The sequence below is a fragment of the Macaca fascicularis genome, chromosome 4 (assembly GCF_037993035.2).
Source record: "Macaca fascicularis isolate 582-1 chromosome 4, T2T-MFA8v1.1".
NCBI classification, from domain to species: Eukaryota; Metazoa; Chordata; class Mammalia; order Primates; family Cercopithecidae; genus Macaca; species Macaca fascicularis.
The window spans coordinates 172,333,967-172,361,887 of record NC_088378.1 but is presented as its reverse complement, the minus strand read 5'-3'; the positions used below and the strand labels follow the sequence as shown (position 1 = coordinate 172,361,887).

Below are 27,921 nucleotides of genomic sequence, written 5' to 3'. Positions count from 1 at the left end.
GGAACTGGCGAAGATTTCATTATGAAGATGCCAAAAGCAATCACAACAAAAGCAAAAATTGACAAATGGAGTATAATTAAACTAAAGAGCTTCTGCACAGCAAAAGAAACCATCAATGGAGTACACAGACAACCTAAAGAATGGGAGAAAATTTTTGCAAATTATGTATTTGACAAAGGTCTGATATCTAGCATGTATAAGGAACTTAAACAAATTTGCAAGAAAAAAACAAACAACCCCAATAAAAAGTGGGCAAAGGACATCAACAGACACTTTTTGAAAGAAGACATACATATGGCCAACCAGCATATGAAAAAAATCTGAGTATCACTAGTCATTAGAGAAATGCAAATCAAAACTATGATGAAATACCAGTCAGAATAGCTATTACAAAAAAGTAAAAAACTAACAGATGCTGGTGAGGTTGCAAAGAAAAGGAAACGCTTATACATTGTTGGTGGGAGTGTAAATTAGTTCAGCCATTGTAGAAAGCAGTGTGGGGCTTCTTGAAAGAGCTAAAAATGGAACTATTTAACCCAACAATCTCTTTACTGGGTATACACCCAAAGGACTATAAATCATTCTGTCATAAAGACATGCACATGTGTGTTCATTGTATCACTATTCACAATAGCAAAGACATGGAGTCAACTTAAATGCCCATGAATGGCAGATTGGATTTAAAAAATGTGGTAGGTATACACCATGGAATACTATGCAGCCATTAAAAAGAATGAAATCATATGCTTTGCAGGAACATGGATGGAGTTGGAGGTCATTATTCTTCACAAACTAATGCAGGAACAGAAAACCGAATGCTACATGTTCTCACCGGTAAGTGAGAGCTGAATAACAAGAACCAATGGACACAAAGAGGAGAACAGCACACACTGGGGCCTACTTGAGGATGGAGGATGAGAGGAGTGAGAGAAGCAGAAAGAAATATCTGTTGGGTATTAGGCTTAATACTGGCATGATGAAATAATCTGTACAACAAATCCTCATGACACAGGTTTACCTGTATAACAAACCTATACATGTACTCCTGAACCTAAAATAAAAGTTAAAAAAGAAAATTAGCCAGGGATGGTGGCACGTACCAGCTACTTGTGAGGCTGAGGTGGGAGCATCAGTTAAACCTGGAGGCTGAGACTGCAATGAGTCTCATGGTCTGTGATCGTGCCACTGCGCTCCAGCCTGGGTGAGAGAGTGAAACCGTGTCTTTAAAAAACAAAAGTTGTTCAAAGTAATCAGAGAGATCCCCATATTTTCTCTCTATAATTTACCTGTCATAGGCAAGGCAACCTTCTTCTTTTTTTGTTTTGAGATAAGGTCTTGCTCTGTTGCTCAGGCTGGCTTGCAGTGGTTCCATCTAGGCTCACTGCAGCCTCGACCTCCTGGGCTCAAGCAACGTTCCCACTTCGGCCTTCCCAGTAGCTGAGACCACCGGTGGTGTCACCGTGTCTGGCTACCTAAAAAAACAAATATTTTGTAGAGAGGATGTCTCATTATGTTGCCCAGGCTGGTCTCAAAACTCCTGGGCTTGAGCAATCCTCCTGCTTCAGCCTCCCTAAGTGTTGGGATTATAGGCATGAGCCACCATGCCTGGCTCATTTTTCAGAAGCAAGGTCACTGATTATTTTACCTGTGCTTTTCTTTCTCTATGAGCTGGTGGCTCCCTCTCCTCTCTTCTACCCTCCTCCTTCCCTCCTCCCCTTTCCTTGTCTCTCCTTGCAACTCTGAGTGCTCAAACGCTTGTATCAGTGAGCTGTTCGGACTCTTCCTTCTTATAAACATCGTGCTTTTCTCTTTAGCTCATGGCCGAGTTTCTTAGCAAAGTGCTTTATGGAAGTGTAGGGAATAGAAATGTCACATAAAAATGGAAGGAGTTGTGAAAACAGGCAGTTCCCATCTCCCCCAAGATAGGCAAATCTTTTAATGACCTCCCTGGGAGGGGGGAGCCAAGGGCATATTCAGATTTTATAGCACCGTGGTTCAGGATATTGAATGAATACAGTTATTTCATGATTAGAAATAAAATGCACTTCAGAAAATCTTTAAAATGCCCAACTGTGCAAAGATAAATTTTACTATATTCATGACTATTCATTTTAATAGTTCTTTTTCCAGTTACTTACCATAGGTCTTATGTAATATTTTTGGCAGAATAAAACAAAGTACCATTTCTGCTTTCCAAACAGATCAGTGAATACATTCAAAGCTATTGTCTTTTTCCTCGTCAAAGATGGCATTGTTAGAGCCAGCATATATAAACTTTCTTCCCTGCTGCGTAGACCACGTGGAGAAACGCTTATTTTTTCTTATAAGAATAAAATTGCAATCTTTCAACAGAACATGTTGATTATGCCATCTGGCACATAATTTCTTTGCTTAAATTAAGCTGAGAAATCAATTCAGTGTTGAAAGATATTATCCGTTTAGCTTTTTTTTTTTTTTTTTTTTTACCTCCAGGCAATGTGAGAGAGGGAAAAAAATAAGCTGTTTTCTTTTCTAAGTATGTGAATTATATAGGTCTTGAATATTTTCTTCTACATAGGGGAAAATTATAATTTATAAGTAGATAGCTACGATCCACTGGGATTTCTTGTTCTGAAGTTATGCTAAAGCTATACTGCATTACCGGAACCTGCCCTGGAAGACCAGGTGACTGTCAGTTGAAGATTAGCGTCAGTTGATGGATGGTGTGATCAAATGATAATAAAGGCCTGTTGTAAGAGTTGTCTACATTTTGCCCAGACTTTTCTTTGTTAAGTAGTTTGTGGATTCAGGTTGTTGCCAACAGTAAAGACACACAAAAAATGAGCGTAATACACAAATCCGGCTGCCCCCTAGGGCTACCTAGCAAAATTAAGGAACTAAGAGGTGGTGGGAACTCGTAAGAACGGAGTGGAAATGACCACTTCTTAACTGGACAGTGGAGGACTGCTCCAGCAGGATTCCCCCTGTCAGTTTCTTCCTCTCTCCTACCACACGTCTGTGGAGGTGTAAATCAACACTCGGTCACCAAAGACCTTCCAGGTGAATAGCTGAAACCATGACTAGCCCTTGACCATGAGCTGATCATGAGAGATGCTCTTGGGAAGCTCAACAGATGTGACAAATGCCAGAGAAAAAAATGAGCCTTGAACTGGAAGTTGATCATATGGTAGAAAAGTGGGGAAAAGATACAAATTAGTTGGAAGTTTTGCCGTCATCTGTTTGAGTTGTTTTACAAAGTCATCTTTAAAATAATGATTGAATGTTAAGTTTTGTTATTTAAATAGTGATTTATTAAAATTAAGAAATAAAGAATGGGAAATTCACATCTATGGAGAGGTATCATACAGAAATCAACCATCTGGGGTTTCACAAAAACACACCTATCCTGGGTCTTTGATGGCCACCTGCCTGTTGATGTCATTATCCACCTGTCAACTGCCTGGGGCATTTGGGAGAAAAGAAACCCTAAGTGTGTTCATACCCAGGGAAGTTTATGAAGTAAGAGCAAGCATCACAGATGGAGTTTCGAGAAAGCCTAGATCTGAACTCCAGCTCAGCAATAGGTTCACAATATATTTGGAAAAAGGATAATGTAATTTTTGCTGCAAGGACTTTGCATAATAGTAATAATAATGCTTTTTATCACACTTAGCTTTCAAAGCCTATTCATGTGAATTATATGCTGTGCTTCTCATTAACCTCCTGCAAATGTAATATAATGGAGACACAGAACGTAATAGTGGATGCTGAGTTGGAGTGAGATCCGAGGTTTCGGAACTGAGGAAGCTGAAGTCATTGAAAAATGGCTTGTAATACTTGGCATGTATGCTTAAGACGTGCTTGTTCACCATGGCACCAATTTAAAGTCATAGCTAACTGCATGGATTTATAAAAATGAGGGCAGTGTATCCCGGAATCTGACAGTGACAACTTTCTCTCAGGGTGATCCCTATGTCACACCATCTGAGATACAGGATTAAAGAGCAGAAGCCACTCTCCTGATTGATGGTGGAGTGCCCCGTTCCAAGGCAGGGCTCCCACGCTACAGCTCTGCCTGGCTAGATCCGTGTAACACTCAAAAACATGTCTCTGCATTTTGTGGGAAGCTGATTCCGTACTCTTGCACCTCAGAAAATGGGGGAGGGAGGGAGGGAGAGAGAGAGAGAGAGAGAGAGAGAGAGAGAGAGAGAGAGATCAGGCAAGAAAGTAGAACAGAGCAAAGGCACATTGGCAAGAATGATTTCGAAGTCTCACCACTCCTGCTGGAAAACCCCAGTTCCTGAAACATTTTGGAAGATCTGTACATAAGTGCCCCTGGGAAATAATTTCTCTGATTGGCATCTTAGCTTTTCGATTCTTTTAGCAGTGAATCAGCAAGTCCATTTGTGGAAAGAAGAAAGCTAATATAACGAGACATTAAACCACAGCCCGTGAGAGTCCACCTACTTACGTTAGAGAAGCCAGCCCCACCTTCCCTGACCTGGCCGACCATTTATCTCAAGAGTCTAGAATCACCGGAGCTACCAGGGGGCTGCCTCAGTTTGTCTATTTGTTCAACAGAAACGTGGAGAATTCCTCAGGGCAAGAACTTAATTTTAAATAGTGAATTAGAAGACTATTAAGTCCAAACTCAATCTGTTCCATCTCTTCACCATGGCTTATGGTCCTACCAATGCCCGGGCTCTCCTGACCACCTTTGTTGACTATTGCCAAACACTATGAGGTACAAAAAAGAAACAATATTAGTAGAAAATGGATTGCCCATATTTTCAAGGCTGGGGAAAGGCATGAGCTGAAGAATTTCTAATAAAATTGTGACTCTCACACAATTTGAACTTCCTACGTTTGCAATATGAAATGTGCATTTTATATACAATTTCCATGCCAATTTACAGGTGTTAAATTGGGAACAGGAGTAGAGTACAGACAAAGGGGGATAATCTAATCTAACAGCTACAGAGTTCAAACAAAGTTTGTTTCCTTTTTTTAATATCATCTGGATGTCTGCAACATTTCATGCAAATCAATCTTAATTTACTATGTGTTTCGGCTCTTTCATAAAATAGTCTGACCATGCTATTTCTACATTTTAGCTGTAAAATTATCCATAAATATCCATAACTTATTACATTTTTAATATGTGGGTTGATTCACTTAGTATAAGAGTCGAGAGGAAGAAAGAGTCTAGGTAGAGAAATCTAGCCTTTCACCAATTCCCCAAAGCATTTCTGACACCAGCGTGTCATTTAGACTCAGGAGACCAGGTTGGAAAGACTGCATTCCTTGGACTTTCTCTAGTATTTTTTACTACCACAAGCCTAGGTTAACTTTGGCTTAACTGCAGATCTACACATGGTCAACCTAAGTGAGAACTTTGCAAGAACCCTCAGGTAAATTTGGGCTGCAGTGAACGATTTTATCAGTGACCTTGGTAACCCACTCTCTGGGCTCAGCTTGACTCTGAAAGTCTGTCTTTTGACGGAATTTCAATTGATGGAATTTCCTGTTGGAGAGTCAATGAAGTGGGGCCATCCGCATGTCAATGACTAGAAGAAGTGCAGCATTCCCTCCCATGGTGGTCAATTGGTCGGCCAAGTGAGTCTCAAGTCAGGAAAGCACAGGAAGCCCAATACTTGCTATTTCTTCATGAAAGTCTGGAAACATAGCTCTTCCATTGTAGTTGGAGGAATTGGAGGTGGCGGCGCAGAGATTCCTTGGAAGGCCTCCTCCGAGAAGTTTTTATAAGCGTGTGTGTGTATATGCCCCGGTTTTAACGGGACCACATCCTCCAGACCACCCATCCATCTCACGCAGGCACAGCGTGTCACTGTGCCCGTCTCCTGACGGCGAGTCTGACATTATTGGGGCTTTTGCTGTTGTATTGACTTGTGGCTGAGAGAGATCAGCGTTGTGTTACTTGGATTTAGTATGCTGAAACTCATTTCTTTTCCACATTCCAAGGGGATTTCTTCCCTGAAAATAAAAGGGGGCACAGGAAAGCAAGTTCCAAAGTTTCTATTCAAATGTAATCCCTCATATCCTCTCTGGGCACCCCCCAAAAGGACAGTTGTTTTTAAAAGGAAAATATCAGTTAAGACCGACCATGTCACTAAAGGAACCTTTAACAAGTCGTTTGGCCTCCTGGCAGGACCACACTCTGAGCAGAGATCACAATCTATCCCTTTCTTTAAATCTCCAAAGCATTTTTGAAACGGTTAATAATAATAAACGAGATAAGGGAATCCAGGTGGCATGGTCACGCGGACACCAGCAGTGGTGCCTCTACGTTAGGTGTCAGCCAATTTGCAGAACAAAGCTGGCCACATTTTATAAGTAGTATTCTGAGAAGCAAAGTATTACGGACCTTTCAGAACATGTGCTTCTATTTATTCTTTGTCAGCATGCTGGGGCACCTGTGTTAGTTTTATGCCAATGCATGCAGACTCTTTGAGGAGGAGAATTCTGGTAAGTTCCAGCTGTTATTTCACCTGCGAGAGAGAGAGAGAAAAAAAAACAAAAACGAAAAAAAAGCCTTCCTGGAACTTTCAACCTGAAGCACTAAAATTATTTGGAAACCAACACCACCACCAATACCACCACCAATACCACCACCAACACCACCACCAACACCACCACCAACACCACCACCACCACCACCACCACCACCAATACCACCACCAATCGAGATGCGAAAACTGTTAATATTTCAATATATGAATTCCGTTTATTAAATGCCCAGTATAAAAAAGAAAAACATTGGTTCTTCTTAGGGCTAACGACAGCAGTAACTAAAAATTAACACCTATATTTACAAGATTAACGTAGTGTTGTTTGTGTTATTGTGAGAAGAACTGGGTGTCACCATTAGTTATATTGCTTACAGTTATTCAGGGGTTACTAGTTGTGATTTACGAGGTACTCTGCTAAGTACTACATATATATACATTGTCCCACTGAATACTCACAATAGCCCCCATGAGTGAACTATCAGCATCCTGCTTATCTAGACAAAGAAATCGACACTTTGAAAGGTGAAGTGATTTGCAAAAGCTCTGTCGGGTAACAAGCTGGGTAACTGGGAGTCACACCCAAGCATCTGGTTCCAGAGCCTGGGTTCAAAGCACTGAACTAACGTCTCACAAACGCGGGGTCCCTGAACATTGTGTGTGATCCTTACAGATAGAATGTGGAGGACTTCGGCCGGGCGCGGTGGCTCAAGCCTGTAATCCTAGCACTTTGGGAGGCCGAGACGGGCGGATCACGAGGCCAGGAGATCAAGACCATCCTGGCTAACACGGTGAAACCCCGTCTCTACTAAAAAATACAAAAAACTAGCCGGGCGAGGTGGCGGGCGCCTGTAGTCCCAGCTACTCGGGAGGCTGAGGCAGGAGAATGGTGTGAACCCGGGAGGCGGAGGCTGCAGTGAGCTGAGATCCGGCCACTGCACTCCAGCCTGGGTGACAGAGCAAGACTCTGTCTCAAAAAAAAAAAAAAAAAAAAAAAAAATGTGGAGGACTTCACATGTGTAGGAATGTCATGTATTTATTTGTTTTTTGACTCTCCTCTCCATTAAAATGTAACCTCTGTGAGGCGGGGCCTTCATCTGGCCTATTCACAGCTCTATTTCCAGCTCCCCAGAAGGTGCCTCACAAAGTAGATGCTCAAATAAATACTTGCGAAATGAGCCAATGACTAAAACTGATGGTTTTTATTACTTGGAATGAAGACAAAAGTAGGTTTGTAAAGACAATTATTGAGGGAATGTGAAGGGAACTATTAAACAATGAAAGTACCGATGATGTGATGTAGATGACGAGAACCCCGGGAGGGGAATGAGAAGACCTCAGTGTGGGCAGCATTGTGTACAGCATGTTCCCTTCTACATGCAATTAGTTAAAAGTGAGGCTACGGCGCTTTCTGTGCACTCTAAGTCATGAGCAAGATTCATACGTAAAATAAGCCCCATCCGTCAGGGATATGGACGTGTCTGTGTAGATTTAGGAGATTTCTGTGGGAGGTTAGTTTTGCATCTAGAGTTTGAGTAATTAGCACTATTGAATAAACTGAAAAAATGTTATATTTTCTTTTGAATTCCCCAGCACAAATGACAGTAACCATCACACACTGATCTGCAGATAAAGAGGGAAGCTATTTTTTTTCTCACCGTTTCTGTCTGATTTGGAAACCAAGCAGTGGCTGGTTAGTAATATCATTTTGTTTCCATTCCACTGTGTGTGACTGTCATCCAATACCTGTGTACTCTCAGCTTCCATAAATTCGGTAAATTGTATTGGATTAATAGCTGGATGGAACACGGCCAGGAAACCAGTGTGTTAAAGGAGAAAATGTTGGTTATTCTATTTATATTCATTTTACCGTTGAGCCAGCCAATGAAACTGAGTTATGGATGGATGTCAGAGTACAAGGAACTAATTTTCAGTTTGAACAATTCCACTTTATTTCTTCAGAAGTAGCACACAGGAGGAAGAACACAGTAACAACAATTGGCTTTTCAACGTTGCGTGTTTGCACTAAGATTTTATCATTGAGCATTTTAAGAGAGGATCATGCTGAAAATGAAATCGTCTGATACTTTGGGGGATTCTGAGCTGATGGATGACGGTGTGGGCTGGGGGTCTCCTGCCTGGGTAATGGGTGCTGCTGCACGCAGCCCCCAGCCCCACGCGTTTCCATCATCACCACTGCCTGCTCACAGCTCTCAGGAAGGATTCCAGGCGCCTTTCATCGTTCCTGTAGTGAACACGCACCACTCAAAATACCAGTAATTAAATCTCTCTCAGACGAAATGCGCAGGACTTGACGGCTTAAGCATTTTACATGGGGAGAGAAGAACAGACATGGAAAGCAACCTGAGAAAGGCAGCTGTGTGAAGGAGCCGCCTTCGGAGGGCTGGTGCTGAGAGAAGCCGCCTTCGGAGGGCTGGTGCTGAGACATCCGTTGGGTGGTTTTGTCGAGATCGAGAGGAATAAGGGACGTTTCTATAATGCCTGTTTGATTCAGAGTGGACAAAGGGAGAAGCTCTGCGCGAATGTGCCCTGCTCACTGATTCGGATTGGGCAGCACAGCTGGGAAGCCAGGCGGTGCCTGGGAATGCTGCTGTCACCGTCACCGTGCTGGTGGACCCTCATAGCCAAGGTGACTGGAAGGCTGGGCTCACTTTCAAAGATCCTTACCTGTAAGCTTCCCCGTTATAATTGTTTGACAGGCAGCCTCCTTTCACTCATTCATTCAAGTCCATTTAGTGCAGATTGACACACGCCAGATGCACTTCCTAGGGGCCGGACATGAACACACAGTGTGACCAAAATCACAAAATCCCTGCACCCACGCGGCTCACCTTCCAGTGGGAGAGAGAGAGAAAATAAAAACATACACAAAAGCACAGTATATCGATGTGACCACTAGTATGGAGAAATAAAGAAAGAATGGGGTATTGAGAATCCTGGAGGAAGGGGTTCAGTGGTGAACAGCATAGTAGGGATGGCTCACAGAAAAAAGAAGACAGTTTGCAAAAGAGCTAAACAGCCAAGTGGATGAGCCATTGAGCTCTGTGGGTACCAGGCTGAAGGGTGATTCAGGCAAAAGGAACAGGAGGTACAAACATCCTGAGGTGGAATATGCCTGATGTTGTTTGGGAAGAACCAAGAGGCCAGTGAAATTGGATTGGAGGTCTTCCTTTAAGATTACAGCCGGTGGGGAGTGGGGTCGACTCTGAGTTTAGATTATACCCTGGGATGCTAGGTCTCAAGACTACAGATTGTATTTTAAAATAATCTAAATAAAATCGCAAATGGCAAGTTTTTTTTTATTTCTTCAAATACTCAAAAGGAATTAACTTTAATATTTTAATAGCTGGCATTTTCTCTAACTAGTTTGTGGATTGTCAGAGACAATTTTTCATTAATAAAACGTCATTTGGGTGTAACAACTTGAAACCAATTCTTTAGAAACATACCACAAGGTTTCTGATGTTCTAATGAATATTGGCCTTTTTGGAGTTTTCCTTTGGGAAACTGAACACATATTCTGGTAACAGGGTATTGCTAAACATATTTTTGCGTTTCCTACTTTGGATTTCTTTTTTTTCTTTTTCTTTTTTTTTTTTTGGAGTTTCACTCTTGTCGCCCAGGCTGGAGTGCAATGGCGTGATCTTGGCTCACTGCAACCTCTGCCTCCTGGGCTCACGCGATTCTCCTGCCTCAGCCTCCTGAGTAGCTGCGACTACAGGTGCCCGCCACCTCACCCAGCTAATTTTTTGAATTTTTTAGTAGAGACGAGGTTTCACCGCATTAGCCAGGGTGGTCTCGATCTCCTGACCTCGTGATCCGCCCACCTCGGCCTCCCAAAGTGCTGGGATTACAGGCGGGAGCCACTGTGCCTGGCCCAGCTGTGCTTTTTATGGGCAACAAAGATTGCTTTCTGAACTGAAATTGCCCTTGATATTTTGACATGGGTTTGACGTCTGCAAAGTTATTTCATATTACAGAAAATAATATCATGGAAAGAATATGCCCCGTGTACCCACCACGCAACTGAACAGTGAAACGGCAGGAGTAGCATAGAGGCTCCAGTTTGTTCCTCCACCACTGTGTTTCCGCCACACTTGAAGGAGCCACTGCTCCCCAGTGTATCTGTCTATGCTCTGATCGAATCTTCTAGCCTGTTCAGGTCCCAGCTTTGCCTCCTCTCTTCTGGTGCATGGTCCCTTATGATCCAGGAGCTCGGCCACCAGGATTGGGCATAGATGCCAAGGCACAGCCTGGCTCTGGTGACCACCTGCTCACTTCCTGGGATAAGGACTTTCTGTTCGGAGCTCCCTTCCCTTCTGCCAGCTCAGTCAGGCATTGTACTAGAACTTCCTACGTCTTCTCTTTTAATTGTGTTGTACCAGGAGTGGTTTCTGTGAACATTCAGTTTACCCTATCTTATATTAGATTTTCAGATCACATGCTTTAAGAATAAGAACCAGTTCTGAAAAGAAAACCTTGTCATAGCTTTGGCCTCTTCTTACCCAGTGTGCACGTTTTTAGGCCACATGACTTCAATAATTCATGATGAGGGAAAAAATGAGCTTCAGGGCATCAGCATTAGAGGAATGTTCTTGTTCTGTAACAGGGAAAAACAAGAGATCTTTTAAAGATGCTACAATGTGGCCAGGGGAATGAGAGCAAGAATTTAGGTGCTGTTGAGACCAGATCGCTTTAAAAGTCACAGGTTTCTTTCTAGTGCCAATTTCATGACAGCATCAAAGCAAGACAATTATTTGTTTTTCCTGATATAACATATTAGAAAGAGTCTAGGAAGTTTCTAGTGGGAAAAAATTCTATATCAATTTTCACCTCATATTAAAACTTTAGTACCTGGGTACTTTTAAAATATATCTCCAGCTTGTGAAACTTAGCTGATAGGGAACAATCTTTTTACACTTAAGCCTAGAAAAGTGAGTTGATTCACACAATTCTTTCACTGGGTTTGAAGTTCTGGCAGAAGTATATTAATTACTGCATTTGATTACAGTGCATTTGATAAGCTGCAGGACTGTCAACTAAAGTTTGTAATGATTTAAAATTGTAATTAGCAAAGAAATGATCTAATAAAGTATTTACCTCCTTATCAGCAAGTGGAGACCAGGTTAAAGAGAAGAGCACATTATCACGACTATACGGAATCAGGGGAAATGCGTGGTTTCTTCAGCATCTATAATTTGGGCCTTTGCATGTGTGTATAATTCCTCATCTAAGTAGAAGTTTGACTACGGTTGTGAATTTCTTGTTTAACTTTGAGTGAACTCCTCTGTATTCTGAATATTTTTCAAAACCATTTTTCCTACTTCCGTACCTGAAATGATGCTTGGTTTTCGCTGGGGAAAATCTGGTCACTCCAAGACGTTCCCAGAGAAAGTCATCTATTCCTCGTTACGCTGGTGGATGTGCTGCTTTTCCCTCCCAAGCCTGAGCAGGAGATTAAACTCTGTTTGATACAAATAATAGTATCTTGCCTGGCATCCCACCAATGAGATTGGTTCATTCATTCTTTAATTTTTAAAATTATAATTTTATATAATATTTGATATTAAAGAATATATGTAACACATATGGAAACTGAAGTATAATGGTAGAATATAAACCCACACAGAAACCGGTGTTGTTTCCACTAACTGGCGTTTTCCCACACGTGCCTCTTAGGTGTCAGAAGTGAATGCTATCTCAATTTTTAAATTTTTATCATCTTCTTACCTTAAAAAATATAATCTCGTTTGTCTATATTTCTAAACAATTGTTCAACTTTTTGGGGCTTGATAATTGTAATTTTAAGTGGTCTGAGACTTTCTTTTTACACTCAATATTATATTTCTATGAGTCTTCCGTGTCATGTAGAATTAATTTATTTTAAACTGTTGTACAATAGTCCATTGTCTAAACAGAAAGAAAATCAATGTACCAATTTTCCTTCCATTGAATATTTGGGCTGTTTTTAGTTTTTTGCTCTTATGAACAGTATTGCTGTAAACATTCTTCTACGTGCCTCATGGTGTACGTGTGTGAGGCTTTATCTATGGTATATAGGTAGTCACTGGGTAAATGTTACATATTATAAATGATGCCAAATTGGTTTCCAAAGTGACTTTCACTTCCACTGGTAGTCTGTAAGAATTCCCATTGCTCCCCTTCTCTGCAACATTTGGTATTGTCAGATTTCTCTTTCTTTCTTTCTTTCTTTTTCTTTCTTTCTTTCTTTCTTTCTTTTTCTTTCTTTCTTTCTTTTTCTTTTTCTTTCTTTCTTTCTTTCTTTCTCTTTCTTTCTTTCTCTCTCTCTCTTTCTCTCTCTCTCTCTCTTCCTCCCTTCCTCCCTTCCTCTCTCTCTCTCTCTTTCTCTCTCTCTCTCTCTCTCTCTCTTTCTTTCTTTCTTCTTTCGACAGAGTTTCGGTCTTGTCACCCAGGCTGGAGTGCAATGGCGTAATCTATGCTCACTGCAACCTCCACCTCTTGGGTTCAAATGATTCTCCTGCCTTGGACTTCCAAGTAGCTGAGATTACAGGCGCCGCCACCACACCCAGCTAATTTTTGTATTTTTAGTAGAGACAAGGTTTCACCACGGTGGCCAGGCTGGTCTCAAACTCCTAACCTCAGGTGATCCACCGACCTCGGCCTCCCACAGTGCTGAGATTACAGGCGTGAGCCACCTTGCCCAGCCCAGATTTCTTAACTCTTGCCAGGTTTTGCCTCTTAACGTGGTCCTAGTTTACACTCTCACGATTGCTGAGGCTGAGGACACGGCCATATGTATTTCCTCCTCTGTGGAGCACCTGTTTTAATCTTTTACTCGTAATTCTAGTGGGTCATTTGTCCTCATCTAGAGTTTTAGAATTTCTGCATATATTCTAGATATGAGCCATTCGTCAGTGTTACCAGCATACCTTGATATTGCAGGTTTGGTTCCAGAACCCACAATAAAGCGAATCTCACAATACAACCTAGAATTTTGGGGTTTTTCAGTGCATAGAAATGTTATGTTTACATTATACTATAGTCTATTAGGTGTGAAGTAGCATATGTTTAAATGCTATATATGTAAAAATGTGTATATATATAAAATATATGTTGTATACTTAAAGATTATATATTTATACATAAATATGTATTTTATATATATACACCCACATACTGTAATTATTGCCAAAAACGCTAACAATCATTTGAGCCTTCAGCAAATCATAATTTTTCTGCTGGCGGAGGGTTTCACCTCAATGTCCACGGCTGCTGACCAATCAGGGTGGTGGTTGCTGAAGGCTTGGCCGGTGGTAATTTCTAAAAATAAGACAGCAATAAAGTTTGCTGTATCAATTGACTCTTCCTTTATTTATTTATCTATCTATCTGAGACAGAGTCTCACTCTGTCCTCTAGGCAAGAGTGCAGTGGCACAGTCTGGGCGCACTGCAACCTCCACCTCCCGGGTCCAAGCAATTCTCCTGCCTCAGCCTCCCGAGGAGTTGGGATTACAGGCATGTGCCACCACACCCAGCTAATTTTTTGTAGTTCTTTATTTTAGTGGAGATGGGTTTTCACCATGTTGGCCAGGCTAGTCTCGAACTCCTGACCTCAGATGATCCACTTACCTCGGCCTCCCACAGTGCTGGGAGGCATGAGCCACCACACCCGGCCAACTTGTACTTTGATAAAATATTTCTTTGTAGCATGTGATGCTGTTTGACAGCACTTTTGCCACAATAGAACTTTCAAAATTGGAGTCAATCCTCACAAACCCTGCTGTTGCTTTATCAACTAAGTTGATTTAATATTCTAAATCCTTTGTTGTCTTTTCAACAATGTTCAGATCATCTTCTCCAGAAGTAGATTTCACCTCAAGGAACCATGTTCTTTGTTCCTCCATAAGAAGCATCTCTTCATCCATTCAAGTTTGATCATGAGATTGCAGCAATTCAGTCATGTTTTCAGGCTCCACTTCTAATTCTAGTTATCTTGCTATTTCCATCACATCTCCAGTTCCCTTGTCTACTGAAGTCTTGAACCCTTCAAAGTCATCCATAGTGGCTGGAATCAGCTTCTTCCAAATTCCTGTTAATGTTGATATTCTGACCTCCTCCCATGAGTCACAAATGTTTTTAATGGCATTCAGAACAGTGAATCCTTTCCAGGATTTCAATTCACTTTGCCTGAATACATTAGAAGAATTACTATCTGTGGCAGCGATAGCCTTTATAAAATGTGTTTCTGAGATTGTAGGCCTTGAAAGTTGAGATTACTACTTGATACATGGACTGCAGAATGGATGCTGTGTTAGCAGGTGTAGAAACAACGTTCGTATTCCTGTGTATCTCCATCGGAACTCTTGGGTGATTAGGTGCCTTATTAATGAGTGGTAATATTTTGAAAGAAATATTTTTTTTTTTCTGAGCAGTCACTCTCAAGAGTGGGATTAAAATATTCTGTGAACCATGCTGTAAACAGATATGCTGTCACCTGGCTTTGTTTTTCCAAAGCACAGGCAGAGTAGTTTTAATATAATTCTCAAGCGTTCTAGGATTCTCAGAACAGTAACTAATCACTGGCTTCAGCTGAAAGTCACTGGATACATTGGCCCCTAACAGGAGAGTCAGCCTGTGGTTTGAAGCTTTGAAGCAGATGTTGACTTCTCTCTAACTGTGAAAGTCCTGGATGACATCTTCTTCCAAAAGAAGCCTGGTTCAACTACACTGAAAATGTGTTGTTTCACATAGCCACATTCGTCAGTGATCTTAGCTAGATCTTCTCATAACTTGCTGCAGCTTCTGCGTAAGCGCTTGCTGCTTCATTTGTAATTGTACATTCTAGAAACAACTTCTTTCCATAAACCTCATGAACCTCTGCTAGCTTCAACCTTTTTTTCTGCAGCTCCTCTCAGTCTTCAAAAGATTGAAGAGAGTTTAAGTTTTGTTCTGGATTAGGCTTTGGCCTAAGAGAATGTTGTAGCTGGTTTATTGTGGTCTGGTCCACCTAGACTACTCACACTTTCTCCATATCAGCAATAGGGTTCTCTTGCTTTGTTATCATTTAAATGTTCACTGGAGTAGCATTTTTAATTTTCATCAAGAACTTTTCCTTTGCGTTCAGAACTTGGTTAATTGTTTGCCACAAGAGGCCTAACTGATTTAAAATGAGAGATGACTCTTCTTTCGCTTGAGCACTTAGAGGCCGTTGTAGGGTTATGAATTGGCTTACTTTCAATATTATTGTTCTCAGAGAATAGGGAGACCTGAGGAGAGGGAGGGAGATGGGGAAATCCAGCTGATGGAGCGGTCAGAACAACACAACACTCATCAAGTAAGTTCACCTTCTTCCATGGCTCAGTCTGTGGCACCATTAAAATAATGACAACAACTGCCACTGATCACAGATTACCGTAACAGATGTAATAACAACTGAAAAGTTTGAACCATTGTGTGAATTACCAAAATGTGACAGAAGGACACAAGGTGAGCACATGCTGCTGGAAAAACGGTGCTGGTAGACTTTCTGGATGCAGCATTGCCACAGACCTTTAATTTGTGGGAGAAAAAAAAAAAAGTAGTACCCCTTAAGTGCAATACAGTGAAACACAATGAAATAAGGTATGCCTGTATGGATTGCAAATAATTTCTCCTAGTTTACCAACATAATTTCCCTGTTAAGGAGTGCCATATGATTAATAGAAAGATTTAATTTTAGCATATATTATGTTTTATATTTATGGTTCTAAAAAATTGTAGAGAATTGTTTCATATATTTATGCCCTTCATTTTTGTATATGGTGGGATGTAGGGAGCCAATTTTATTTTTTTTCCATATTGATAATTAATTGCCTGGCATCATTTATTATTTAGCCCTCAGTTTTCCCACTGGCTGATTTTAAATGCCACCTCCAACAACTATCATAGTTCCTCAAATGCACAAACCTCTTTCAGGCTCTCTTTTCTGTTATTTTTTTCAATGTTTTTATCTCTATATAAATCCTACGTTTTCTTAATTTAAGTAGCTTTATATTTTCTATATAAATACTACGTTTTCTTAATTTAAGTAGCTTTATATTTTCTATATAAATACTACGTTTTCTTAATTTCAGGAGCTTTATATTTTCTATGTAAATACTACGTTTTCTTAATTTCAGTAGCTTTATATTTTCTATATAAATACTATGTTTTCTTAATTTCAAGTAGCTTTATATTTTCTATATAAATACTACATTTTCTTAATTTCAGTAGCTTTATATTTATTCTTGACGTCTGATGGGATATATTCCTCCACTTTCTTCATTTCCTTCATTAGAAATATTTTACCTGTTTCTGGTCTTTGGTTATGTTATATAAATTTAAGAATTATTTTATCAAATTCCACAGAAGCCCTGTTGAGATTTTGGGTGGAATTTCTTAGCATGTGTTTGTTAAATAAGGATCATGTTCAATTTTCTCCTAAATTTTTCATTCATTTTCAACATTTAATAATCATTCATTGAGTCACTATAGTGGGTCCTGCGAATAAGACAGAGAAGGAACATGACCTTCAAACTCAGTTAAGTAGCAGTAAAGTAGGGGTGGGGCATCCAGATGTAACTATCATACAACAATCATAGCAAACTTTTTATTGGATGTATCATGTGTCAGACACATTTTCAAGCAGTTTATGTATGTTGTCTTATTTAACCCATAAAAACATATAAAGTAGATAGTATTGTATTCTCTAGTTGAGGAAATTGAGGTCCCAAAGTAGAAACAGCCCAAATATTCATTGATGATCAAATGGATAAATAGGTTTTTAAAAAAATGTTGACACATCAAAATATTATGCAATGGCTAAAAGTGAGTGAAGCATACACAATAACAGGAAAGACTGAGAAACATAATAAATTTGAGTAGTCAACACATAGAGCCAGAAACATTAGAAGAGGGAACAAGTTATAGTGCAATTTTTAATAAGGATTAAATAAGTTGGAGGAGCCTAGATTCCCTAATTAGCAGGGGTAAGCAAACCGTAACGCTTGGTGCAAATCTGATCTGCTGCCTGTTTTTATGAATAAAGTTTTATTGGAATACGGCCATGGCTGTTCACTTATGCGTTGTCTGTGGTTGCTTTTGCACCGTGAGAGGCAGAGTTGAGTGACAGAGACCATCCGGTCTGCAGAGCCTCAACTGTTTGCTGTATGAGTCTTTACAGAAAAAGTTTGCTAATCCCTGACTCTGGCTTGGGTAACTGGGTGAATGAAATTCACTAAGTTTGGAAATCCACAAGATAAGTAGTTTACCTTGGGACAAGATGAATTGGCAGTGTCGACGTGAACATTTGACTCTTGATTCTCAAGTGAGTGTGTAGGCTTCTCTACTTTGGGCATTTATTATGATATTTGCATAGGTCATTTGATGTCAACTCCAATATTGTACTCTGATTTTAGTGTCCTTTCTAATTTAGGGCACAAAGGATTTTTAAAATTCTTACTTTCGAGGTTGGCTATGTTTAAAATGTCAAGAAGAGAAGATTTGAAGTGCTCCCAACTCAAATAAACGATAAATTTTGAGGTGATGGGTATCCTAAATACCATGATTTGATCACTGCACGTTATATGCATATATCAAACTATTACATGTACCCCATAAATACGTATAATTATTATGTATAAATAAAAAAATTAAAATGTGTTTAAATGACCAAATCCAACTGTCTTTGATTTTGAGTAAGCTAGAAGGTCCTTCAGCTGTCTGTCATAACAATGAGAAATTCTCACTCTTCTTATGTCTATTTCTTATATGTATTTTTAATGAAATACAATGAGATATTCTTTGGGGTATCAAAAACAGTATAATAAACGCAAGCATTTCTGGTGCTTTAGCTTGAAACGAGGTCTGCACTTAATGACCAAGGAGAATAAGAAGTTGGCATGGTTCATTTATTATTCCAATATAATATTAATTCTGTCCACACTAGTATAGAAATAAATGGTGGGTAAGTCATGATTAAATTTTCTGCTGGTGGAAGCATACATGTGTGCAGCCACTTTAGAAAATTGTTTTACAGTATATCCAAAGCTACACATACACCTACCCATTGTAGGTAATATCCAAGTGAAAGAAGTGCTTATGTCTACCAAAAGATATGCACCAGAATGTTGGTGGCAGCTTTTCATAGAGCCAGAAACTGGAAGCAGCTCGGATGTCCATCGAAGGAAGATGAATTCACACTGCGGTATATTTGTACAATGGAATATACCACACAACAGTGAGAAGGGACAGGCTCCTGGCACATGCAGCAACATGGATGAATCTCAAAAACAACGTGTCGAACAAAAGAAGCCAGATAAAAAAGATGCTGTGTGATTCCACTTGCATTTCAAGAACAGGCAGAGCGACTCTGTGACAGCAGAGGTCAGAACAGTGTTTATCTGTAGTGTCCAGGTCAGTTGTTACCGGGTAAATCCATGGGGAATATTTTTGGATGTTGAAAATGTCTTGCCCTGATGATTGCACAGGTGTATACCCATGTAAGAGTTCACATGTAAGTGATGCACGTCTAGGTTTGTGCATTTTATGTAAGTTACACCTCATTAAACAAAGAAAACATTGAGCAGTTTTCTGAGGTGCCTGGGGTGCATATATTCTATGTGCGTGAGAGAGAAGAGTTCCCATGGACATCAGATACTGATATAGGAATCTTAAAGTTTATGATCTTTTATGAAAACAGCAGATCCTACAACAGACACCAGGGCCTACTTGAGAGTAAAGGGTGGGAGGAGGGTGAAGACTGAAAAGCTACCTATTGGGTACTATGCCTCTTACCTGGGTGATGAATTAAATCTGAATACCAAACCTCGTGACATGCAATTTATTTATATAACAAACCTGCACATGTACCACTGAACCTAAAAGTTAAAAAAGAAAATGACAGGTCCTGACTTTTATTCTTTCCCGAGGAGGTTCCACTTCACTTCCCAATGGAAGTTAGCTATAGAGAAAAAAAAAAAAGTTAACTTTTTTCCCTAAAGAAAGTTTCTGATTTGCTCATGTATTTCAGCAATTATTATTTGAGATCCTGGGATTCCATTCACAGAAAATGGAAAATCCTAGGGGTAGAGTTAGTTGCCCCAACTGTAGATGGACCTGAGGATATGTCTCTTGGGCAGCTGTTTTGTAACAGGTCTGCCAAGATGAGCTGGCTGCGGAGATATTTCCATGAAGGTGAAGAGTTAACCTGGCTTTACTCTGTGTTCCTTAGTATCTCCCATTTGAATGTAATTTAGATTTTGGCATAGGTAATATTGAGCTATACTTCCTTGTGGTAACTTGGCTGTTTAAAGTCATCCTTAGTTCATGATAGTCAAACTATGTCATCAGTACCATTCAGTTCTACTTTTAAATGCATTTTATTCTATACTAACTTTGAAATGTATGCTCCACATATGAGCTGGATGGCGATTATTACTTAAGATATTTAACTATTGAATCTGTAATATCCAGTCCAGCTGCATATCAGTTTTCTAAAATGAACATGTGTTATTTTAATCAAATAATTTATATATATGCATGTATATGTGTGTATATACATTATACATTCTCTCTCTCTCTCTTTCTGTAGTTATCTTTCATGAATTTCACTGGGAATTCCACTGCACAGCTTCATAAGAAGCTCTGGTGTATCATATCTCAAACCAAACTCCTTCATCTTCTTCCTCCAACTTAAGACTAGCATCTTCATGGAGACAGTGACTGAAACCACAGAGGTGCTCTCCATCTCCATCCTCATTCTATCACACAAGGAGGCCTGTGTGTGCTAACTTTGCAGAATTTCTCCTCTCCATATTGTTCTTCATCCTTATGTTATTATCCCTCCAATCCGTTCTTCTAATATCATAGGGGTGATCGTTCTAAAACACGAAGCTGATCATATTATACCCTTGTCAAAAGTACCATTGCCTCTCGGATTAAATTCAAACTTCACAGCCTGCCGGGGACGTGATTACCTGACTCCTGCCTACTTAATTTCTTTATTGCTGGTTAAATCTCTTCTTATTCAAGATCTGTGCTCCAGCCATGCCAAGTTTCTTGCAGTCGTCTTCACTCGCCAGGTTAACGTAAGCCGTTGTACGTGTGGTTCTCTTATGTTACTCGCTTCCACCCTCCACCTACACAATGCTCAAGACTGAACACAACCCCTGCTCTGACTTGCTTCAGCTACTCATTTTTCACCACCCTGTGAACAGCAACACGTGCGTTCATGTGCTATTCCCCCACTTAAATGTCCCTATTAATTCTCTTCATCTCTCCAGGCCTATTTTAACAGACAGTGGAGATTCCGAGGCTATTTTAATAGATAGTGGCGATAGTTTAGAGTCAGAACCTGTTCAGGGACTATAGAATTTGGATCTTCCCTCTTGCCCAGGGCCTTCCTGACAAACTAGAACAGCCTTTGTGTGGATGAGCGGAAGAGCAGGAGCGAGACCTCTGGTCCTATCTTGTCACGCCATGGTTGTATGGGAGGAAGCAACTAAAGCAAACAGGAAGCTGAGAAATTGGCCAACTGGGGACATTCTTGATAACCACTGTGGATATTTCAGAGGAACGAAAGCCTTCAGAGCTGGGCTTGGACGAAGGGAACTGGTCTGCCAACTGTTGCTTTGCTATGTAGATACAGCTGGTCTTAGACATTTGCATTTGATTATATTTTACTTGTTCTGATGTCTAAATCTATCTTTTGACAGGAATACCTAAAAGAACAAAAGTTCTGCAATGAAGATTCCTTGTGAAACACTCGGGGTTATAGGTAACTTCTTTTTCCCTATGAATCAAAATCTTGCTATAAATTAATAAAGAGTTCTCGGGTTGCAGGAGAGCCAAGTTTCTGTCATTCTCCATTACACGTTGGGAAATGGGAAAGAGAAGAAGGAAACGTGCTGGAACACGGAGAGCCAGCCACTCTGCTGAGCCTCTTCCAGTCACTTTATGAGAGTCAGTCATGCCATGGATCAAATGAGGAGATTCCTAAAACCGAGACATTCTGTGTAAAGAAGCCCCTTAGCAAGCGGAAGAATATCACCTCGGTATTAATTTCTTACCTGTTTGTGGTGTCTTAGAGGCCAAATAAATCTGTTACAGAAAATATGAAGCTTCTTGTAATATTATGACAAATGGCCATTGTATTCCATCTATTTTTAAAATTAGTTTTTCCTTTTTACTCTCGTGATAGTTTGAAGTGAACCAAACAGCCGGCTCATTGTTTGAGAAACAGTTGTTTCACGGGTGAATCGACTCCTCTTCGGCAGCCACTGGTTTGCTAAGGATTTACTTTGAACATTTCGATGGTAAGTGACAGAGTCCTCAGGTTTAAGTATATTCTGATGTGAGTCACATCCAGAAAACTTGGGAAAGGGAAAAAGAAAAAAAAAGGAACACACTGGTCAAGATTTTTGTTTGTTTGTTTCAACGTTCCACATAAGGCTGCTGCCAGATGTTCACATTTCATCTTGCCTGAATAAAAATCTTTCTTATTCAAGAATGTCAATATCATTTAACAGCAAAAGCAATATAATTACACTATTCAATAAACATTTAACAAGACACAGACATTTTCAGCTAAAAGAGGACTTACCAGAATGTACCTTTTAGCAATTTAGTAGTTAAATTAGTTTCAAAAAATCTATTTTTTTAAACAACATCTGGTGACCAGTCTCTAATTTCTGAAGTTTTGGAATGAAAAGGCGCCGCCCCAGTTCATTGCTACGAACAATTTGCTGGCTGTTTACCTTAATGCCAATCTCACCCCCCTGCCAGACACATATATTTCCAATGTGTTTTCTATATTTAAAAAAAACCCAGCAAATTCAGTTTCCCGGGCATGAAGTTAATGCCATTGAGTCACCAAGTGTCACCTGCTTTAAGATGTCATGCTTCTCTTGGCACAGAGGAATCAGCCACATTGTAAAGAAAAATGATTTACTGGCTATGCCTTCGCTTCAGTTTGCCACAGTACCCTGATAGGCAAAGTGCCGGGAGAAGGGAGGGAGGAGGCGAGACTGATAATCCGCTTGATCTCAGCTGGTAGTTTCAATTTCCTCTTCTTCTTTGAGCTGATGCAGTTTGAGATACATTAACACGAATGATCTGAAAGGATTGAAAATATCTGCTAACCCATAGCAGAGTCACCAGTCCCAGTCAGGCTTGTCAATGTCATGACAGTGGCATACAGGATGGCAGTGAGGAGCACCAACAGCCTGAAACACTTATGTGGTTCCATATTTTAATCTAGTTGCTAAAGCCCCCTCCTTTAATTTTTTAAAGGTTTTATGGCTGAGTTAATTTACATGCCTGGCTTACCAGGACAATATTGGGCTGTATTTTGCTTTGAAATGTATGACAACAGTCATTGACATATATCAGAGGTCAAAACGTAGATCGTTGTTAGAGACACACCTTGTACTGATTAAATATGTTTCCTCTATGAAACACAAAGTGTGCACACATTCACAGTGTGGCTCCTTGTATAATTTTCAAGGGCAAGGTGCAGCTTCAGTTTATGGATGAGAAAATAAAGATTAAGGGCCTGATGCAAGCAGAAACGTTGGTCCTTGCTGGGAGGCAGAGCTCCTTAGTGGGAAGAAAGTTGGGCTGTAAGTCAGAGGACTAGGTTATGGTATAAATTTTGCCATTAACTGTGGCATATTGGATAATCCCTCTCTTTTTTCAGTGCCCTTGTTTTGGCGTCTGTAAGTTCAGTGCATTTTTGTATCTTCAGAACTGTAGATGTAGAGTTGAAAGGAGTATTTAGTCATATGACTTCCATAAAACCCCTTGGAAACAAGTTCAACTGTGTGTGCACTGAATGGGGAAAGATCTTTTCTCCGTCTCGTAGGGAGGTGTGTTGTGAGAGGCTGCTCGTCCTGGGAGATAAGATCCCTAAGGGCACTGCTAGTGAGACGATGGTAGATTGCCACTGGAAGGCTGGTTGTGGGGTTTTGTTCTCCTGAGTGGGTTTTGCAAAGCGAGGACAAGAGCTTAATATTTGGATTAGGTCTTATTAGGGAAGAGAAGACAAGGGTTGAGATAGTTGTCAGGCAAGAGAAACTTTAAGGGACAGAACAAAACTGCTTAATGGGGTTTTGGATTCAGTTTCCTCTGGGAAACGCGCCTTAGTCTTTTACCCACAAATCTTAAGTGAGCCATCCCATGTGTGTCCATGCATTGCCTCGTTGGACTGTTTTGAAGACAGGTAGAAGTGCTGACTGTGGCTTTCAGATCACATTGCATTTCAGATAGGGCCGTCGTCCCATTTCGGGGGCTTGCCTACATGTTAACAAATAGTCATGGAGAGGAAATGTCGTGTCAGACATCTGAAGGATATGGCAAGATGAGCTACAAGGAGAGTGTCCTATTACTGTGGTGGAGTGGAAAATGGCTTTAAAAATATTCCCAGGATTATTTAAGTTCTTCATAATTTAGGTTTCATGCCACTGGGAGCATACAAAATAGATAGCTTTCCATCCTGCTTCATCCTGCTTTTGCATGTGGACAGGTTCAATGTCTTCCATTTTGTTCCCCAAATTAAACACAACCAAGTGAATGGATTTTATCTTCTCAAAGGGCAAGAGGAATCAGTTGTACATGAAGAAGCTAAGAATGTGGCTCTGTGCAAAGAAGATGGCGTTTTCTTATGTCTTCTATTAGAGGACGGGCGCTGTGCAAGTATTATGTGTAAAGAAGACGGCGTTTTCTTACGTCTTCTATTAGAGGACAGGCGCTGTGCAAGTATTATGTGTAAAGAAGACGGCGTTTTCTTACGTCTTCGATTAGAGGACGGGCGCTGTGCAAGTATTATGTGTAAAGAAGACGGCGTTTTCTTATGTCTTCTATTAGAGGACACTGTGCAAGTATTATGTGTAAAGAAGACGGCGTTTTCTTACGTCTTCTATTAGAGGACGGGCGCTGTGCAAGTATTAGCTACTATTAGTGTTGTCAGCATTTTTCTGTGAAAGGCGAGCTCGTCAAAAATATGAAGTGGGGTCAGGCGCGGTGGCTCACGCCTGTAATCCCAGCACTTTGGGAGGCTGGGTCGGGCAGACCACAAGGCCAGGAGTTCAAGACCAGCCTGGCCAACGTGGTGAAACCTCATCTCTACTAAAAATACAAATATGTATATATATATATATATCTGGGCATGGTGGCTCGTACCTGTAATCCCAGCTACTTGGGAGGCTGAGGCAGGAGAATTGCTTGAATCCAGGAGACGGAGGTTGCAGTGAGCCGAGATCGCGCCACTGCACTCCAGCCTGGACGACAGAGCAAGACTCTGTCTCGGAGAAAAAAAAAGAAAAAAAATGAAATAGGAGAAATGCATCTTCCAGTGGTAATTATCCTTTTAAGTAAGCTAAACTCAAAATCTTCCAAGGATTCTGATTTTACTGGCAGGACATCATCATTATTATTATTATCTTTATTTTGAGATGGAGTCTCGCTCTGTTGCCCAGGCTGGAGTGCAGTAGCGCGATCTCGGCTCACTGCAAGCTCTGCCTCCCGGGTTCACCCGTTCTCCTGCCTCAGCCTCCCGAGTAGCTGGGACTACAGGTGCCCGCCACCACGCCTGGCTAAATTTTTATATTTTTAGTAGAGACGCGGTTTCACTGTGTTAGCCAGGATGGTCTCGATCTCCTGACCTCATGATCCGCCCTCGGCCTCCCAAAGTGCTGGGATTACAGGCTGAGCTACCGAGCCCAGCCTGGCAGGACATTTCAGAGCTCCCAGGTGATCTAAGGCACAGTCAAGAATAAAGAGCCACATCCTTCAAAAGAGAAAACAACTATATATATAAAAAATATTCTACAAATATATATATATTTTCTACGTGTATATGAAATTTGTAACAGTTTTATTTGTAGAATATTTTCATTGTAATACTGATGATTGACAGATAGGGCTTTGATTATATTTAGTAGGGCAAATGACAATTAAAATACAATTAAAATTAGTCGTGGATGTCAAAGTATTTTGTTCCCTTTAGTTGATCCTCAGGCGGGTCTTCTTCTCATCGCTTTTTCCTCATCTTGCCAGCAGCTTGGTTTGTCTGCTCTTCAGTGTGGATCGTACGGTTTTCAGTAGACAGACGATCTCCCCCGGGCTGTCTGGAAAAATCATGCTTTTTTGAAACAGCTTATGAAAGTTCACAGCCACTTTTACTCTACAGATAAACGACTGAAATCCCTGGACTGCTACTCTAATTGTGTGAATCCTAATAGGTGTGTGGTCGTGTGTCTCATTGTCGTTGAAATTTGCAGTCTCTAATGACATCTGATGTGGAACATCTTTTCACATGCTTGTTTGCTGTCTGTGTATCTACTTTGGTGTAGTGTCTGTTCAGATCTTTTGTCCATTTTGTAATTGGGTTGTTTTCCTTCTTATTACTGAGTTTTTGTTTTATTTATTATTTATTTTTTGAGACAGAGTGTTGCTCAGTCGCCCAGGCTGGAGTGCAGTGGCACAATCTTGGCTCACTGCAACCTCCGCCTCCCGGGTTCAAGCGATTCTCCTGCCTCAGCCTCCCTAGTAGCTAGAATTACAGGCACGTGTCACCACGCCCAGCTGATTTTTGTGTTTTTAGTAGAGACGGGGTTTCACCCTGTTGGCCAGGCTGCTCTTGAACTCCTGATCTCAAGTGATCTGCCCGCCTCGGTCTCCCAAAGTGCTGGGATTACAGGCATCAGCCGCCACGCCCAGCCTTGTTACTGAGTTTTAAGAAAACTTTGGATATTGTGCTTATCAGTCCTTTATCAGATATGTGTTTTGCAAATACTTCCTACCAGTCTGTGGCTTGTCTCCTTATTCTCTTAAGAGTGTCTGTTTCAGAAAAGAAGTTTGTAATTTTAATTGCGTTCCACTTAATGGAACGTCCTTTTCGAATCGTGCTTTCGGTGCTGTATCTAAAGAGTCACCACCAAGCCAAGGGCACCAAGACTTCCTCCTCTGTTATCTTCTAGGAATTTTAGTTTTGCATTTTACATTTAGGGCTATAATCCCTTTGGGGTCAGTTTTTGTGAAAGTTATAAGGTGTTTGTCTAGATTTGTTTTTTTGTGCGTGGATGTTCAGTTTTTCCAGCCCTGTTTGTTTTAAGCTCTATCCTTTCTCCATTGACTTGTATCTGTTGCTTTGCCAAAGATCAGTTACTATATTTGTGTGGATCTATTTCTGGCCTATAATTCCACCGATCTCTTCTTCCACCAGTACCACGTTGCCTTGATTACTGCAGCTTTCTAGGAATTCTTGAAGTCGGGTAGTGCCACTCCTCCCACTTTGCTCTTTGTCTCACTTAGTACTTTTGCCTTGAAATCAATGAAGTCATAGTAAAGTAACAAACTCTTCTTTTTATTTGTATTTGCCTAACACACTTTCACTGATAATTTTATTTTTAATGATTACATACAGCATAATATTGGGTTTTGCTTTGTGGTACGATTTGTAAGCCTTTTTCTGTTATTAGGAATGTTTTTCCCATTTACGTTTGTGGACATGTCTCATGCCATTTGTACATGTCACTATATTTAATATTATAATTTTGAGCTTTACTTTTCTTATACATTTATTTATTTATTTATTTATTTTTATTTTTATTTATTTTTTTGAGATGGATCTCACTCTGTCGCCCAGGCTGGATTGCAGAGGCACAATCTAGGCTCACTGCAAGCTCTGCCTCCTGGGTTCACGCCATTCTCCTGCCTCAGCCTCCCAAGTAGCTGGGACTACAGGCACCCGCCACCACGCCTGGCTAATTTTTGTATTTTTCGTAGAGACGGGGTTTCACCGTGTTAGCCAAGATGGTCTCAATCTCCTTACCTTGTGATCTGCCCGCCTCAGCCTCCCAGAGTGCCGGGATTACAGGCGTGAGCCACTGTGCCATTTATTTTTAGATTGATTTGTGTTTTAGGTTTTACACATCTTCATTATATAATAGGCATTGCCAAGTCTCTCTCCAAAATAAGTTTAACACTTTACATTTCTACCAGCATTACATGTGCATTTCCAGTACTTCAAATTAACAATGTTAATTGTTGTCAAATTTAAAATTTTTATCCAGCTGGTGAGTGTGAAATTGTATCTGATGTTGTAATTTGCATTGGTCAGATTTTATTAAGGATGAGAATCTTTACCTATTGTTAATTGCCATTTGGGATTTCTTGTTTGTGTATTTGCTGTTCATTAATTTTGCCTAGTTTTTAAAAATTCTTTACCATTTTCTTAGTGATTCATAAGAGTCCTTTTTATATTATGGATCATCATCCTCTGTTTTAGCTGTGGCAAATATCTCTTCCCAGTTCGTGGCTTTAAGAAAAAGTTCTAAGTCATTTTTGTGTTAGAGAGGTTTTCAATTTCAGTGAGTATGGTTAAACTAATTTTTCT

At 40.4% G+C, this 27,921-nt stretch overlaps 1 protein-coding gene across 1 annotated transcript in view; it reads left to right on the top strand.

The window, feature by feature from the left end:
* Positions 1 to 9,943, top strand: part of LOC107129649 (uncharacterized) — a 45,388-nt gene extending 35,445 nt beyond the window's left edge. Inside the window, exons 5-6 of the mRNA XM_074039119.1 lie at positions 755 to 834; positions 8,100 to 9,943. The gene's annotated coding sequence lies outside the window, so the exon portion shown is untranslated. The remainder of the gene's footprint in view (positions 1 to 754; positions 835 to 8,099) is intronic.
* The last annotated feature ends 17,978 nt before the right edge of the window (positions 9,944 to 27,921 follow it).